Source organism: Cherax quadricarinatus, chromosome 36, assembly GCF_038502225.1.
Source record: "Cherax quadricarinatus isolate ZL_2023a chromosome 36, ASM3850222v1, whole genome shotgun sequence".
In the NCBI taxonomy this organism is placed as follows: domain Eukaryota; kingdom Metazoa; phylum Arthropoda; class Malacostraca; order Decapoda; family Parastacidae; genus Cherax; species Cherax quadricarinatus.
Genome location: NC_091327.1, coordinates 3,598,273 through 3,610,300, shown reverse-complemented (window position 1 = coordinate 3,610,300; position 12,028 = coordinate 3,598,273). Strand labels below are relative to the sequence as shown.

General features: G+C 44.7%; 1 pseudogene; it reads left to right on the top strand.

Moving 5' to 3' along the window:
* The first annotated feature begins 4,215 nt into the window (after positions 1 to 4,215).
* Positions 4,216 to 5,822, top strand: LOC138853654 (EH domain-containing protein 1-like; annotated as a pseudogene).
* Positions 5,823 to 12,028: the final 6,206 nt, after the last annotated feature.

Sequence of the window (12,028 nt, the reverse complement as noted above, 5' to 3'; positions counted from 1 at the left end):
GACTAAAATGCCGAGAGCAAGGGTCTAGTAACCCCTTCTCCCATATACCTCTTCAAGGGGGGCTCCTTGGCGTGGTGAAGAGGCTCTTGGTCTGAGGAATTAGCCCTGTCGGTCTTCTTCCTCAGACCGAACCTAATTACCCCCCATTCTCCCCTCCCCTATCCCATCCTCCCCATCCTCCCCTTTTTCCATTCCTCCTCCTCACCCCTCCCTTTTGCCCTTCCTCTTTTTAGCCTTCGTGATTTCTCCCACAGGCGCGCTAGTTCCTAGGTAGGGGAAAGGACACCGGGGTCCATCCCATTCCGTTGAGGTTTCTTGGCGGTGGCGTAGTTTGCCGTGGAATCTGGATTGCCTAGGGATGTCCCGATCCCTCTCCGGTATCCCGGAGTAGCTTTGGGTGTCTTTTGGGCGACGGGTGTATCTCTGGAAGCCACCTTTCGGATTCCGGGGGTGGTGGCTGAAGGAGGTATGCTTTGTGGCGGATATCCGGCCGCCCTCTCTTTTGTCCACCGAGGTAGCTCGGCAGATGTGAGGTTGCTATCCCAGATTGCTGGTTTACTGGCATGAAGGGTAGGGTATGGCACGGGTTCCATGCTGCATCTGCACTACTAGCGGTGTCGAGTCCTCTTGGGCGCGGAGGGAGATTTCTGGCCCTTTCATTCCTCCTAGGAACTATCCCTCCCCGGTCCCCCCTTTTTTTTTTCTTTTTTTTATTTTTATTTTCTTTTCTTCTTTCTTTTTTTTTCTTAAAAACAAAAAGAAAGAAGTAACCTAACCATGGCAGCCCTAGTCCATGAACCTGGTACCCCCGGGCCCCTTCTTGATACCGCACCCCGTTCTGACCCCGCCTCGTCTTTGGACCACTCTTCAGACATTCCTCATGCCTCTGTACCTATTGCCGGTGCTGTTTCCTCACCCGCTTCAGGTACTGAGGCCTCGACTGACTCCTTCGATTTATCAGACCTTCGCTCTCCTCTGACTATGCTTCCGGCCTCTCCCTCTACGGTGCGGCAATTTTCAAATCGCCGACCCGTTCCACGTCGGACCAACTCTGGTCCCACGCCTAAACGTCAACGACAATTACCTGCTGATGATACTTCTCCACCTTCACCTTCTCGTTCTTCTCAGAAACGATCGACACGTCCTTCACTACCTTTCCACGCTCAGTTTCAGACTGAACAGTGGACTAAATTCTTCACTTTACGACCAACTTCCTCTACTGCCTATCTTTCTGACCATAGTATTGGCAAGGCACTCCTACGCCATGTTGGTAAAGATATTTCTTTTCATGCTCTTAAGAGCGGTACGCGCATCATTACCGTACAGAATGCTACCCAGGCTCGTGAGCTCTCTCGTCTTTCCCATATAGATACTGTTCCTGTCACCCTTGAAAAACATCATTCCCTCAATTCTTGTAGTGGTACCGTTATTCTGCCCCATACCATAGTTCAACAAAATTTCCAGACATGTGGCACCGACATTCTAGAACAGCTGGAACTCCAAGATCTCCCAATCCTCAAGGTAGACACTTACGTTCTTCCTGCCCGTGGACTACCACTACGTTTAGTATCTACCACTCATTACTCAATCTTTGTTTGAAGTGAACATCAGCCTCAAAGAAGTGACATAGTTGAGCATGAATATTCTTTCATGGTTTATGTTTGGTGTTTATTTAAGATAAGTAGTATTTAATATGATATGGAGCATGAACATTGTGAGTTATTTACAATAGTTGCTGGCGGTGTAAGCAGCATGCTTTAATGTTAGACGTAAACATTTGTTTAAACTCTTCAACTACATGATGAGCGTGCGGGTGTAAATATATAACGCATGGGTATGGTGGTTGTGGCGTTTATTGGTGGCGTTGGCGGTTTGTGCGCGCATGGGGTCATATGAGTTTAAGTGAATTGATTTCTTTTTTCTGTGTTGATATAGTATGCGATCATGGATAAGTATAAGTAGATGTATAAAACAATAACATGTTGAACGTGATTGTTATGCGATGATCGATATTAATTATCGTATAAATATGTTATATATTTTCCATATGGGCAATCTACCATCCTTCCTTAAGAACTTTTTAACTGACAGGCATTTCCGTGTTCGGGTTAATAATGTGCTCTCCCCGGACTTTGTCCAAGCTGAAGGTGTCCCCCAGGGATGTGTTCTGAGCACAACACTTTTTCTCCTTGCTATTAATGATTTGGCCTCTAGTCTTCCATCAAATATTTGGTCATCACTCTATGTTGATGACTTCGCTATTGCCTGTGCAGGCGCTGACTGTCACCTCCTTACAGTTTCTCTCCAACATGCAGTCGACCGTGTTTCCAATTGGGCCACCACACATGGGTTTAAATTTTCCAGCACTAAAACCCACCAAATCACTTTCACTAGACGCTCTGTCATCTCTGATCATCCTTTGTACCTCTATGGCTCACGTATCCCTGAACGTGATACAGTCAAGTTTCTGGGCCTCCTCTTTGATCGTAGGTTATCCTGGAAACCTCACATTACCTCTCTGAAGGCAACTTGTCACAGCCGGCTGAACCTTCTTAAAACCCTTGCTCATCTTTCGTGGGGAGCTGATCGTCGAACCCTCCTTCACCTACATTCCACCCTTATTTTATCGAAACTTGATTATGGTGACCAGATCTATTCAGCGGCATCTCCTGCTACTCTCTCTAGCCTTAACCCCATTCATCACCAAGGATTACGTTTATGCCTTGGTGCTTTTCGCTCTTCCCCTGTCGAAAGCCTCTATGCAGAAGCGAACGTTCCATCCTTGTCCGATCGCCGTGATGCCCATTGCCTGCGCTACTATGTACGCTCTCATGATCTCCGCAATCCTTCCATTTATAGAATGGTCACTGATATTAGTAGACATTCTTTATTTGTTCGCCGCCCCTGCTTACTCCGTCCCTTCTCTCTTCGCCTTCATTCGCTCTTGTCTTCTCTTCAACTACCACCTTTCTATGTACATGTAGCATCTCACTTTTCCCTACCCCCCTGGGAAGTTCCAGCTGTTCGAGTCTGTTCTTTCTCCCTCCCTTGCTCGAAAGCCCAACTGTCTACGGTCGCTTCCCGCTCTCTTTTTCTTGACCACTTTCACTCTCATTCTCATGCCATTGCTGTGTACACAGATGGCTCTAAGTCTTCTGACGGCGTAGGATTCGCAGCAGTGTTTCCGGACAGCGTCGTACAAGGGCATTTACTATCTTCAGCTAGTATTTTTACTGCTGAATTATATGCCATCCTTACAGCACTTATCCGTATTGCATCTATGCCTGTGTCATCATTTGTGGTTGTCTCAGACTCCCTTAGTGCTTTACAGGCTATACAAAAATTTGATACACCTCACCCCTTAGTCCTCCGTATCCAACTTTGGCTACGCCGCATCTTTACTAAGCATAAAGATATTGTTTTTTGTTGGGTCCCTGGTCATGTTGACGTACAGGGCAATGAACAGGCAGACACTGCTGCGCGGTCAGCAGTACATGACCTACCAGTTTCTTATAGAGGTATTCCATGTACGGACTATTTTGCTGTAATATCTTCCCACCTTCACACCCGTTGGCAACAACGTTGGTCTACTATGCTCGGCAACAAACTTCAGTCTATTAAACCGAGTATAGGTTACTGGCCGTCTTCTTATCACCAGTGTCGAGGTTGGGAGACTACTCTCTCCCGTCTTCGCATTGGCCATACTCGTCTTACTCATGGATATCTCATGGAGAGGCGTCTTGCTCCTCTCTGTGAGAATTGCCAAGCTCCATTATCAGTCAGCTACATTCTGTTGGACTGCCCACTTTATCAACGAGCACGCAGAATTTACCTCTGTCGTCGTCTTCGCCCCGCTGCTCTCTCTTTACCTTCCCTTCTCGCTGATGGACCCACCTTTCATCCGGACTCTCTCATTGACTTTTTGACAACGACTGACTTACTTCACAAATTCTGATACTTTCAGCCCTTTCTACTTGTATCTCTTGCTACCCTCTACCCCCGTACTATCCCCTGCCCCGCTGTTTTCTGTAACCTGCTGATCATCCCCCCTCCCTTCTGCCATCCAATTCCCTTGCTTCCTTCCCTACCCTGCAGCGCTGTATAGCCCTTGTGGCTTAGCGCTTCTTTTTGATTATAATAATAATAATTCTCCCATATAAATTACTAAATTTAAGAGAAACTTCGTTTTTCTTTTTGGGCCACCCTGCCTTGGTAGGATACGGCCGGTGTGTTGAAAGAAAGAAGAAATACAATATTACAATGTACACTCGTGCCCATTTGAAGTGGCACGAGTGTGCATTGGATCATTTTGGGGTCAGACACTTTGTTAACAGAAGATTGTTCGAAGCTGAAAAGCAAGATTCTTTCTTTGACTTACAATCATTGCCCCATAATGCAGCGCTTAAGAAACTAAATGATATCATCAAACGTGTCCGGCTAACCAAGGTTCATGCGTACATCATCTCAGAGCTGAAGAAAGAAATGCCTTCCATGTCTGGCCGAGAAAATAAAAAGAACTAATCAAGAACTTAAGTGCAATCTATGATAAGATTCAATGAGAACACCAGATCTCTCCTGGAGACTTCCCCAAAATTAAAAGAATGCAGGAACAACTGCATGAACAACTGTCATGAAGCCACGACTGTTGGAAACCGTTGACAGAATACTGGCAGAAGACATTGCTCATTTGATGGCCATGATCCCTGTAGAAGAGGCTGCTTCCAACAAGGAAAATACTGTCATACGTGGTGGTGTCTTTAATGGTGTGATGAATGATAGCACTGTGGTTTCAAGAGAGGTGAAAGTGCCGATGCAGGAGCAGGGGTACCTGATTGGATAGTGGCCAAAGATCGTTATAAGTATGATCAACCCATCGACAACCTCAACCCTGTTGATGGCTGTTCAGTGGCTAAACTCGAAATGCTGAAGTCTAAGTTGCCCAATTCTGTACTGGGTAAGGTATGGAAAATGTCTGATATTGATAAAGATGGCATGTTGGATGCAGATGAATTTGCACTAGCCATGCATCTCATCAATATTAAATTGGATTGCAATGATTTGCCCAACTATCTTCCTGAACACCTTGTGCCTCCTTTCAAGAGACGTTTCCAAGCCTGATGAGTTAATGATTTGCTTCTTAACCCTTTGACTGTTTCAGGCCCCTCTCTGAAACTGTCATTCTATGTCGCCAAATATTCGAAAAAAAAAATTATTTTTTCTTATGAAAATGTTAGGAATATTTTTAGTAGTGTTTTAAGCCTAAAAAAAATTTTTTGCCATCAGTACTTACCGAGATATAGAGCCGCAAAGTTTGCAGAAAGTGACGTGCGTACGGCAACAGCGGCGAGTGCCGCCCACCCGGTATTCTTTTATTTACTCTAATTCAAAGGTTTCTTGCATTTTTCAATATTTTTCTGTTCCAGGTAACTTATGTGGCCTGTGAGACCAATTCAAAGGTTTCTTGCATTTTTCAATATTTTTCTGTTCCAGGTAACTTATGTGGCCTGTGAGACCAATGTAAGGTGCATTGTTCAAATATACACTCATTGTTTACAACACAATAACAGAACAAACTATCACTTAGTTTGTGTATACACTTTGTTTACACAAACAAACAATACAAAACAATGTTTATTACTATTGTTCCATAATATATATACATATATACAGTCACTAAACACGTTCCTAGAACTGCTGCAGCTTGTGGAACTCTTTGAAACATGGGTATATGCAGAGGGGCACTTCACACTCCTCACACATAAAACGAGTGTCTCTGCGTGTTTGTGGGCGTTTTGTGGTATGCATACATACATAACACCTCTTCTGAGCATTTTTCTTGGCAGTAGTAGGAGGCAGTTGTATGGGGTAGTGATCACCAGGCCTGAAACGAGATGACGTGTGTGGACGCTGGTCTATTGCAGGAGTTGCTCCTTGGTACTTTGCAATTATTTGTCTGATTACTGACAGGCAAAATTCACCATATTTTGGTGTTTTGTTGGTCTTCAACTTGTATATGCTATAAGCATTTAGCATAGAGATATCAACAAGATGGAAAAAAAGTTTTATATACCACTTATAACTCTTGCGTACACAGTCTGCAAACCCAATCTGCATGTCACATTTGTCCACTAAGTGCATATTGAGGTTGTAGTCCATGACAGCTGCAGGCTTTAGAATGGGTTCATTGGTCTCTCTGTTGTTCCTGCCACTGGGTACCATTTCGTTTCTGTGAACTGATGTCAACAATGTGACATGACGTTCGTCATGCCACCGAAATGCCATGATGTCATTGGTAGCAAAGGCTTGCACCTCACCTCTGCGAGTGCCAGCGTTGAACCTTGGCATATGTTTACGATTACCACGCACTGTGCCACACACGTCTGTCAAGTTCACTCGCAAGAAATCACTGAGTAAGGGGCTTGTGTACCAGTTATCAGTAAATAACATATGCCCCTTACCAAGATATGGTTCCATCATTGTTCGAACCACATCACCAGAGATACCCAATAACTTCATGGTATCTCTCAAAGTATTACTGCCAGTGTACACAATTATATCCAAAACTAGACCACTTCTGCAATCACACAGTACAAATAGCTTTATACCAAAGCATTTCCTCTTGCTTGGTATATATTGCTTGAATGAGAGTCTTCCTTTGAATAAAATCAAGGACTCATCAATAACAAGCTTCCTGAAGGGATAAAAATACATGCAGCACTTTTGTTTCAGGTACATAAACACATTTCTGATCTTATATAACCTGTAGCTTCTGTCAGGCCTGGTTTTGTCTGAAAAGTGCAACATACGTAACAGTATCAGGAAACGATTGACACCTATAATGTCACTAAAACCTGGAGTTGAAATCAGGCGTTCTGTTGCCCAGTATGTGGCGACAGTGTGCTTATACACATGTGGCATAAGCATTATTGTGGCAAAAACCAGGTACATCTCTGCCACAGTTGTCTCCTTCCACTTGTGTAGCCGTGATTTTGGCGAGAGAATTGTATTTGCCATGGTGTAATCACAGTATGTGTTTGTTTCCCTGACAATGATGTTCATCAGGGGCTCATCGAAGAATAACTCAAAGCAGTCCAGTTCACTGGCATTGTTCCCAAGTAGACAAGATGGCTTTATTCCACTTTGTGTTTCATCAAAGTCATGGGGACTGGGAACAAACTCGTCACCGTCCTGCCAATCCCAGATGCGGTCTGCTGGTGGGGTCTGGATATTGTACCGTGGTTGTGGTTGTGCAGGTTGTGGGAGTGTGGGGCAGGGTGAGGCTGGTTGTTGTGCTGCGTCAGCAGCATGGGTAGTAGCGTTGCCCGCTGATGGTGCCACATGGGCCGTGCCACGCTCACTATCACCACTACTGCCTCCTCCCTCACTGTCACCATTCATACCCATCGTTACAATATCGTCATCTTCACTATCAGGTCGTGGTGTAGGGCCACGGGATGTGCTCCCAGAGTTTCTCCTTCCCCTTGGAACAACATATGAAACACTACCAGACCGCATGCTACGTCGTACATACTGCCGCTTCACTGGGGAATATTCACTCTCACTGTCACTAGAACTGCTTTCAATGACCTTGAAATCACTATCACTGCTGTCATCTGGGTGTTGTACACGACCAAATAGTTTCCTCTTTCGTCCTGGTACAGGCGAATGTGAACGTGAACAAGCCGGCACAGCACCAGAGGTGGAAGGTTGTGGAATCATCTGGGTTTTCATCACTAATTACGTTATCCTGGGCACTTTTTCCGATAACACTCGCTTCAAAACCCTGGAATTCACTGTCACTGACATATTCATCGCTGTTAGAGCTATCACTTGGGAAGAAAAGACCTCCAATCCGCCGAGGAGTGAGGAACTTCTTACCGAGAGGCATGGTGAAAATGGACTAACAACATGGCGTTCCCACAATGCACCGCTGGGTCCCAGATTTTTTTCACAGGGTGCACACCGACCACTGAGACCCATTCTCTCTCGTGTAGGCCTACCAGGCCTTTGGCGCTTGATTTGAAGCTGCTAGAATTTGTGCATATAAATACGTCAGAAACATTGGCTCGTAAGACGTATTTATACATCGGAAACAGTCGAAGGGTTAATGACAGTGTTAAGATTTCATTTGTTGAGTGAGGCTGGTGTGACCATTAGCACTTGAGGCAGCAAGTCTTTTTCTGGGGTTTCTTCCCTTGTTCTTTTAATGCCACTAGGACCAGCTTCAGAGTCACTGGACTTCTGTCGCACAACATATCTGTCCATAGATACCTGTACCTCTAGTTCCTTTATGACTTTCCTAAAGTGGTTCACAACATTGTCAGTGTACAGGTTGCCAACATGGCTTGCAGTAGCTGTGTCAGGGTGATTTTCATCAAAAAAGGTTTGCACTTCAAGACACTTTGCACACATTTCCTTTATCTTAGAAGTAGGCAACTTCTTCAATTTCTCTCTCCCCTCCTCTGAAGCAGTTTCCTCAGGTCTGCCCTCTTGCTGTTCAAGATGATCTAGCAGCTCATCATTGGTTAGTTCTTCACTGTCCTCCACCACCAACTCTTCCACATCCTCCCCACTAACCTCCAACCCCAAGGACTTCCCCAATGCCACAATGGATTCCTCAACTGGCATAGGTTTCTCAGGGTTAGCCTCAAACCCTTCAAAATCCCTTTTGTCTACACATTCTGGCCTCAGTTTTTTCCAAGCAGAGTTCAATGTCCTCTTAGTCACTTCCTCCCAAGCCTTACCTATAATGTTCACACAATTGAGGATGGTAAAATGATCTTTCCAAAACTCTCTTAGAGTCAGTTGAGTTTCTGAGGTCACTACAAGGCACCTTTCAAACATAGCTTTTGTGTACAGTTTCTTGAAGTTGGAAATAACCTGCTGGTCCATGGGCTGCAGGAGAGGAGTGGTATTAGGAGGCAAAAACTTGACCTTAATGAAGCTAATGTCCCTAGAAAGTCACTCTGCCAAGTCTGAAGGATGACCAGGAGCATTGTCTAATACCAGGAGGCACTTAAGGTCTAACTTCTTTTCAATTAGGTAATTTTTCACATTGGGGGCAAATGCATGGTGTAACCAGTCATAGAAAAAGTCCCTAGTGACCCATGCCTTACGGGGTAGAAATTAGCTGATCTGTGGACCAGTATACTTTTATATTATGCTTATAGACATGAGGCATAAGCATTGTTCTTGCAAAAAGCAAATACATTTCTGCAACAGTCCTCTCTTTCCACCTGTGTAGTCTTGACTGTGGTGATATGATCATATTTGCCATGGTGTACTCAAAATACTTATTACTTTCCCTGACAATAGTTTCCATCAATGTCTGGTCAAAGAATAATTCAAAGAATTCCAGTTCATTGGCCGTGGTTCCAAGGGGACAAGTAGATAGAATTCCACTTTGAGAGTCATCAAAGTGGTGAGGCTTGGGAACAAAATTGTGATTTTGCTGCCAATCCCACATACGGTTTGCTGGTGGATACTGGACATCATAGGCTGGTTGTGCGGGTGGTTGTGGTGGGCTGGTGGCTGACGCTCCGCTTTGTCCTTGAACTGACGAGTCAGCAGCGTGGGTCCCAGCGTGGCCTGGTGAGTCACGCATGGCGGTGCCACTACCACCATCCACTGATGCCTGTGGTCTATCCATGCCAAGTGTAGCCACATTATCCTCACTATCACTACCTAAAACTGGTGTAGGGCCACGGGATGTACTCCGTCCCCTGGGCACAGCATAGGGTACATTACCCGAGAGCATGCGGTGGCGAACATACCGACGCTTCACTGGTGAATATGATTCCTCACTATCACTACTCGAATGATCGTCGAGCGCAATAAAATCACAATCCACGTCACTATCATCATCATTACTGAAGTCAGAGGTCTGGCCACGCGAAAATATTAGTTTTCTCTTGCGTTGAGGCACAACCGGCCGTGAGTCACGAGTGCCCACACCAGAGGTACAGGGTTGAGGATCGTCAGGGTTTTCTGCACTATTACCGATATCCTGGTCATTCCTTTCGGTCACTAACTGATCAAAGCCGTAGAATTCGTCTTCATTTCCACTTCCATCAGTGTCAGAACTATCAGATAGGAAGAGGAGAGTCCCAATTTTCTGGGGAGTGAGAGCTGACTTGCAACAAGGCATGGTGAACAAGGGTAACTGAGCTGGCATTCCCACAATGCTATGCGGGCGCCTAGATTTTTTGATTATGGCTCACGCCCACCACGCAGACCCGTTCTCTCACATGTAGGCATATGAGTGCTTTTGCGCTAAATTTGACGGCGCTAGAATTTTGGCATAGATCTACGGTTTGGACACTCAACGTGAAGCCGTAGATCTATGGGACGGACCCTGAAAGGGTTAAAGGAATGTAAAGAGCAACTTAGCATACCTTTGGCTAATCTTTTTAACATATCACTACAAACTGGCATAGTGCCTGATAAGTGGAAAATGGCAAATGTAATACCTATTTACAAGGCAGGTGACAGGTCCTTGGCTTCGAACTATAGACCAATAAGCCTTACCTCCATAGTGGGAAAATTTATGGAATCAATAATTGCCGAAGCAATTCGTAGCCATCTTGACAGGCACAGATTGATTAATGATTCTTAACACGGTTTTACAAAGGGGCGTTCCTGTCTTATGAATTTACTAACTTTTTTCACTAAGGTATTCGAGGAGGTAGATCATGGTAATGAATATGATATTGTGTATATGGACTTCAGTAAGGCTTTCGATAGAGTTCCACACGGAAGCTATTGAGGAAACTTAGGGCACAAGGAATAGGAGAAACTTTTTCCTGGGTAGAGGCATGGCTGACAAATAGACAGCAGAGAGTTTGCATAAATGGGGAGAAATCAGAATGGGGGCCTGTCACAAGCGGTGTTCCTCAGGGGTCAGTGTTGGGCCCGTTGTTGTTCACAATTTACATAAACGACATAGATGAGGGAATAAATAGCGACATAAGTAAATTTACTGATGACTCCAAAATAGGCCGTCCAATTCATTCTAATGAGGACATTAGAGCACTCCAGGATGATTTGAATAGACTGACGCAATGGTCGGAGAAGTGGCAGATGCAGTTTAATATTGACAAATGCAAAGTTCTAAATGTTGGACAGTTAAATAACCATGGCACATATAAACTAAATGTAGATCTTAATACTACCGACTGCGAAAAGGATTTAGGAGTTCTGGTTAGCAGTAATCTAAAGTCAAGACAGCAGTGCATTAGTGTTTGCAATAAAGCTAACAGAATTCTTGGCTTCATATCTAGAAGTATAAATAATAGAAGTCCTCAGGTTGTTCTTCAACTCTATATATCCATGGTTAGGCCTCATTTAGACTATGCTGCTCAGTTCTGGTCACCGTATTAAAGAATGGATATAAATGCTCTGGAAAACGTACAAAGGAGTATGACAAAGATGATCCCATGTATCAGAAATCTTCCCTATGAGGATAGACTGAGGGCCCTGAATCTGCACTCTCTCGAAAGGTGTAGAATTAGGGGGGATATGATCGAGGTGTATAAATGGAAAACAGGAATAAATAAAGGGGATGTAGACAGTGTGCTGAAAATTTCCAGCCAAGACAGGACTCGCAGCAATGGTTTCAAGTTGGAAAAATTCAGATTCAGGAAGGATATAGGAAAGCACTGGTTTGGTAATAGAGTTGTGGACGAGTGGAACAAGCTCCCGAGTACTGTTATTGAGGCTAAAATGTTGTGTAGTTTTAAAAATAGGTTAGATAAATACATGAGTGGGTGTCGGTGGGTGTGAGTTGGACCTGACTAGCTTGTGCTGCTGGGTCTGGTACAGAGGTCCATCCTCGAGTGGGGATGACCAGACTGGGTGGGTCATTGGGATAATCTGGGGGGTGGGTCATTGGTCTAATCCGGAGGGGGGGGGACATGGACCTGCTCTGCGTGGGTCAGTACGCCTGTTGCAGTGTTTCTTCTTTCTTATGTTCTTATAAAACTGAAGTCCTTAGACAAGAGGTCTATTAAGTTTGTAGGATGAGCAGGAG